Source organism: Apis dorsata, unplaced genomic scaffold (genome assembly GCF_000469605.1).
Source record: "Apis dorsata unplaced genomic scaffold, Apis dorsata 1.3 scaffold_634, whole genome shotgun sequence".
NCBI classification, from domain to species: Eukaryota; Metazoa; Arthropoda; class Insecta; order Hymenoptera; family Apidae; genus Apis; species Apis dorsata.
In genome coordinates, this window is record NW_006263828.1 from 143751 (window position 1) to 149662 (window position 5912).

Consider the following 5912-nt stretch of genomic DNA (forward strand, 5'->3'; position numbering starts at 1 on the left):
TAGATAGATACACATGTGAATGATGAAACACGGTAGGCGATGACGATAAAAAGGAATCTTCGAGATAAATTATTTTCTTGCACGATACGGAGCCGAGAATATTATTACAGATATGGTTATTTTCGCGCGTAAGAGAGGTCAGCATGCTGTTAAAGTCGGAAGAGATAAGACAAGTAGGAAAAAGAAAAAAAAAAAAAAAAGAAACGAAAAAAAAGAAGAAAAAAAATCGTGTCGTATAATCATGTAATTTATAGTATCTTGGCATAGCGTGTACTGTGTAAGGAAGGAGAGAGAATTGTGATACGTAGTTGTAGTCACGAGACTCGTGCACATCGGATGCTTATTAAATTTTTATTGTACCACGTAATAATAATAATCATCATCATCATCGTAATAATCATTAATAATAATAATAATTTTAATAATAATAATAATAATAATAATAATAATAATTTTAATAATGACAATAGTAATAATCGCAATAATCATCATCGCAATAATAAATCGTGATAATAATGTCAATAATAAATGTTAATAATTAATAATAATAAAATTAATAATAATAATAATAATAAATCATTCGTCACAATAATAATAATAATAATAATAATAATAATAATAGCAATAGTTTCGTAATAATAATGACAATTCATCGTCGTCGGTAATAATCCAATGACAAATGTCAATAGTCATATAGTAGCGTGTCGAACGGAGAAACGACCTTAAAAAACGAAGACAGTATCAATTGTTCGTTCGTACATTTTGTTTTTTTTTTTTTCCTTTTTATCCTTTTTTAGCTTCCGTCGTCTTATTCTTCTCGCTCGCGCTTTTTTCTTTTTTTTTTTTTTGTCTCTCTTCTTACCTCTCGCTCTCGCTCTTCCACACGCGCATTCTCTCTCGACGTTTTTTTTTTTTTTAAATGTTTTCTTTCTCTCACACACACGCACACTTTCTCCCTCTGTCTCGTGTTTACACAATTGATGCAAAATGTCCCTACACAGTCCGACGAATGTGTGTGTGTGTACGTTTTTCCGATCGATCGATTTTTTTTCTTCCTCCGGGTCGTAGTGTGTTTGCTCGACGCTTTCCCTATTGGATTTTTTCTTTTTCTTTTTCATTTTTTTTTTTTTTTTTTTTTCCCCAACTTTTGCACTTTTTTCCGCCGTTTTATGTATCCTCTTTGAAATCCGCTTTATTTCCCTTGTAGCACGTGTTGACACATTCACTCACATTGGTTAATCGGTTTGCTAGTGGAGGGACTAAGGTGGTGGCTGTGGATTGGAAACGTGAGGGGGTGTGCAGTTGGTGGAAGAGGATACACAGGTTCCAAGGAGTGGGGTGGGGAGGGGAAGGTGGCTCTAGGTATGGAGACGTGCTGGAGAGGATTTGGGAGGGGAGGAAGGGGGGATTTGCGTGTAAGGTGTCGCGAATTAATCAATTAGGAACGCTATCACGAGGAAAATGGATATGCTGCGGTGAAAACAGAAGGCTCTATTAATTATAAATTCGGCCCCACCGGTCAACGGATCCGCTCGTTTCCTTCCCTTTTTTTTTTCTTTTGCTCTTTTTTCCCCACAATTTTCCCGCAATTCGAATTGCTCTATTACGTCTATTGTAATTTTGTTAGAAAAAAAAAAAAAAAAAAAGTAAGAAGCCGAAAGACGAAGAATCTTTTTCTCGATACGAAATTGTTATACACGTTATGTATATATACGCGAATAATACGTGCGAAATAATAAAATAACGCGTGAAATTCGTCGACCGAGGGACATTTTCGCGGTGCTGAGAGCATCGAAAGTCGATAACAGTCGCCTACGATCGCGAGGGGAAACCGGAGTTCGATCGGGATGGATATGCGATCGGGGAAGATGATATATACTGCCTCGTTTCCGCGATTCTCGTGTCGCGTTCGTCCTACGTGTTTTATCGAATCCCTTCTATCTCTCTGCCTGAGCTATATTTACTTCTTTTTTTTCTTTTTTTTTTCTCTTTTTTTTTTTCATTTTTGCCTCTGTCGCCTCTCCTCCTCTGCTCATCCTGGAACGCGACAATGCGCCCTTTCCTCGAATCGGTTCGTCCGTATTCATCGTGCGTTGTGATCTGTTTCCATCGATTGGTAATCGATCTCGGAGGAGTAGAAAAAAAGGAGGTATGAAATGAAAACCGGGGGGGAGTAAGGGTCCTTGAGAACGAGGGTAGGGATTTCGTCGGAAGTGGAGAATTTAGAATTTCTTTTTTTTTTTTTTTTTTTCTTTTTCTTTTTAGGGCGCCCTTGTCCCGAACGGGGAAGCACATCGCGCACGCGTTCGCGTTTTTTTTTTTTTTTCTTTTGTTTTATTTTGTTCACCTATTGTTGTTTATCACTTTTTTTTTTCTTTCTTTGTTGCACTGGTGTTGTACGTATGCGTGCGTACATACATACATATATGTATATCTTTATATATAGATATATAATATTTTTTTGTTGATATCATCGGCTATTTTTCTCCATCGATTTTTTTTTGCAATGTGGTTGTGAAAAATTAAACGAGGATTGAGTCGTTCGTTTTCTTTTTTTTTTTTTTTTTTTTTTTTTTTCTTTTCCACTTCCGGTTCAAAACACAGCAAAAAAAACATTTTTTGGGGACAGAAAAAAAAAAAAAAAAAAAAAAAAAAGAAAAAAGGAAAAAAAAAGAAAAAAAAATCATTCCTGCGAACCCAAACTATTGCCTGCTATTGTTCTATATGCGTTTTTTGCTTATCGAAATGTATCTTGTATGTTTTCTGGTGAGTTTATTTTTTTTCTTTTTATGTTTTTCGTTTTTACGCATGTGCTCTCTACCTCTTTCCTCTTTCTCGTTCCTTTCCTTTCCTTTCCTTTCGTTTGGCCGAGACGTGATTTTTTCTCTCTCTTTCTCTCTCTTTTTCTCTTTCTCTTTCTCTCTTTCTTTCTCTTATTTTTTTGCTCGTTTTCGCTCGAGGGGAGGGGGACTTTTTTGCTTCTGCCGACATTATTACAGTGTGCAATCACCGTCGAAAAAAAAAAAAAAAAAATTTCGTTTTCAACTCTCAACTCTCAACTCTCTCATACTCTCTCTTTCTCTCGCTTTCTCTCTCACTATTCGCGCTCCCTATATACTTCGAGTTCGAGATAATTTTTCGTCTAAAATTCCATTTTCGCCTTAACTATACACAATAATCATAATATATAATAATAATAATAATAATCACGACTCGAATACATCATCGATCACCTCCGAATATAGATACAATAATTTTTTTTTTTTCTTCCTCTTTCTTCTTCTTCATCCTCTTCAACTTCTTTCCGCTTTTTTTTTCTCTTTCTCTCTCTCTCTCTCTCGTTCTCTCGATTTCTTGTTCGCGCGCGCTCTTTCTCTCTCTCTCTCTCTCTCTTTATTTCATTACACATCTCACAATAATGATCGTTTAGGTCGTCGTATATCTATACATATACATATACATATACATATACATATATATATATATAATTTATAAAATGAAAATAGGTACAATTTTGGACGCTTTTCTTCGTCGAAAAAACGCTCCGAAAATTTCATTTTCGCTTAATAATGCCCATCGGTTGCGATTCTAGTCCACTTGGTAGTAAAATTTTGTTTAGTTTTCACTCTCTCATTCGTACCTCGCATTCTCTCCCTCTCTTTCTCTCTTTCACTCTCTCTCTTTCTCATTCTCTCGTTCATCCGCATTCGCTCGTTTCGAATGCATTTCGTGTTGCATTCGTATTCTCTCATTTATGCTGCTTCAGATATTTTTTCTTTTCTCTCTCTCTCTCTCTCTCTCTCTCTCTTCACGCTCTCGTATTTTTTCTTTTTTTTTTTTTTGCTCTCGTTTCAACTCGACACTCAAACCATTATTATCCTTTCATTCATAAATTTCAGCGATAATCGCTCTCGCGATACATCAGCCTTTTTTTTTTTTTTTTTTCGCCTACGATTTCGAAAAGACGTGAAATTTTATAGGCTGGCCAATCGCGTGCTTCCGGAATCGACGAGCTTCCAACGGCGCTCGCAACCAGAACAAAATTTCGTTTCGTGAAATATATACGCGCTTAATTTTCTACCTCTACGTCGTGTTACAATAAGTTAATATTTACAGTCGTTCGATCGTGACAAGTCAAGTTTCTGCACTCTCCAACTGTATTTGTGTGTGGGTGTGTGTATGTGTACGTGTGCGTGCGTATGTACGTGTTCTCCTCGAACATCGAACGGCTATTTTTAATTTTCTGATTCAGCAACGCGATAGCAGCAGCTCGTCCGTGAACGAAACGAATCCTCGGAACAAGGATTGAATGATTCAATAATTTTTCACCCGTGAGTTTTTTTTTTCTTTTTTTTTTTTCTTTCTAATTATGTTACTTTTTTCTATTATTTTTTTCCGTGGCGTGGAATTTCATTTCTAGTGCCGTGCACTGCAAATTGGAATCGGAATTCGGTATTTTCGCGAACGTCAATCTCGGGGTGGGATGCATTTTTTTTTTTTTTTTTTTTTTTTTTTTTTTTCTTTTTTTTGCGAATAATAACGAAATCGTTTTTTGGAATAGAAAAAAAAGAAAAAGAAAAAAAAACGCGACACCGATCCTCGTCCGATGGAAGTTTCGTCGGGACGAACTGGTGGTATGCATTTTCAACAGGAAGCCCGAAAGATACGCTTTATACATAATACGTTTTGTTCGTTCGTTCGTTTTTTTCTTTTCTTTTCTTTTCCCTCTCTCTTTCTTTCTTTCTTTTTTTTTTTTTGCTGCTGCATTCGCTATTACACTATATTTTTTTTCGCAAAAAACATTAATCTGCAGTGTTCAATGGTAGGTCTATCTACTTGGCAAGTATCCGAAACACTGCGCCTGGATTCTCTGGAAGCTTTTCCCGCCCCTTTTTCTCTTCTTCTTATTTTCTAAATTCGCGTTGAAAATAATATATATATATATATTTATATTATGTATATATATACCTTTTGTTCGTTTCGTTTCGCAATTGCGTTCAACTTACATAGTTTTGATATGTCTAATTAAGAAACGGAAATACTGTTTCAGAGTATAGCCCCTTTTTTTCTCTCCCCGTCCCTCGAAATTATATCAAAAATTAAATTTAAGCGTTTTTCTTCTTCTTCTTCTTCTTTTTTTTTAATTCTTTTCACGCGATTTTCGAGAGACAGTCGTTTTTTTTCGAATTCCTTCCTTTTTACCCGGTGATAATTTTTTCATCTCGAAAGAAAAAAAGAAAGAGAAAAAAAAAAAGGGACTACGGTGAGACAGAATTCCGTCGTGTATACAAACGATATTTTGTCGAAACAAATTTGTTTTTTTTTTTTTTTTTTCTTTTTTACCCAAATTTCGGAGACGATCTCCCGATCGAATCGGACGGGATTTCGCTATTTCGCTATTTCGCGATTGCGCGTGCGTACATGTGGAATAAACGCCCTCCCTCGAATCGAGGGGAAGATCCTCTCCTCCCTGGCAATTGGACCAATTGAATCCAATCGGTTTCGTTCAACCAATTGTTCGATTTCCGATACCAGAGTAGCTTGAATCTCTCATCGAACACTGCCCATCCACGGTGTAAACGGTGGCGTGGATGGCACGGGAAAAAAGAGTAGTAGTAATAGTAGTAATAGTAGTAGTAGTAGTATTAGTAGTAGTAGTAAATAGTAACAGTAGTGAGTAGTGTTTGAATTTCGAATTGTTCTTCCGCGTGTGGCCGGAAGTTGGTTCCGTCGCACGGAAGCACCCGTTGACGAATCGTATTATCTAACGATCGTAAAAAGAAAAAAAAAAAGGAAAAAGAACAATTGTACGATCCTAAAAAATTTGTATTTTGCGTTTCTAGATTTTTTTTTTCTTTATCTCTCTTTCTCTCTTCTTCTTCTCCTTTTTTTTTTTTTTTTTTTTTTTTTTT

The 5912-nt window shown here is 35.9% G+C and overlaps 2 long non-coding RNA genes across 2 annotated transcripts in view; one reads left to right on the forward strand and one right to left on the reverse strand.

The window, feature by feature from the left end:
* Positions 1–772: 772 nt before the first annotated feature.
* Positions 773–5912, reverse strand: part of LOC116186370 — a 10396-nt gene continuing 5256 nt past the window's right edge. The window contains exon 3 of the long non-coding RNA XR_004151349.1: positions 773–1878. This is a non-coding gene — a long non-coding RNA (uncharacterized LOC116186370). The remainder of the gene's footprint in view (positions 1879–5912) is intronic.
* LOC116186371 overlaps positions 1864–5912 on the forward strand; it is an 11167-nt gene continuing 7118 nt past the window's right edge. The window contains exon 1 of the long non-coding RNA XR_004151350.1: positions 1864–2075. This is a non-coding gene — a long non-coding RNA (uncharacterized LOC116186371). The remainder of the gene's footprint in view (positions 2076–5912) is intronic.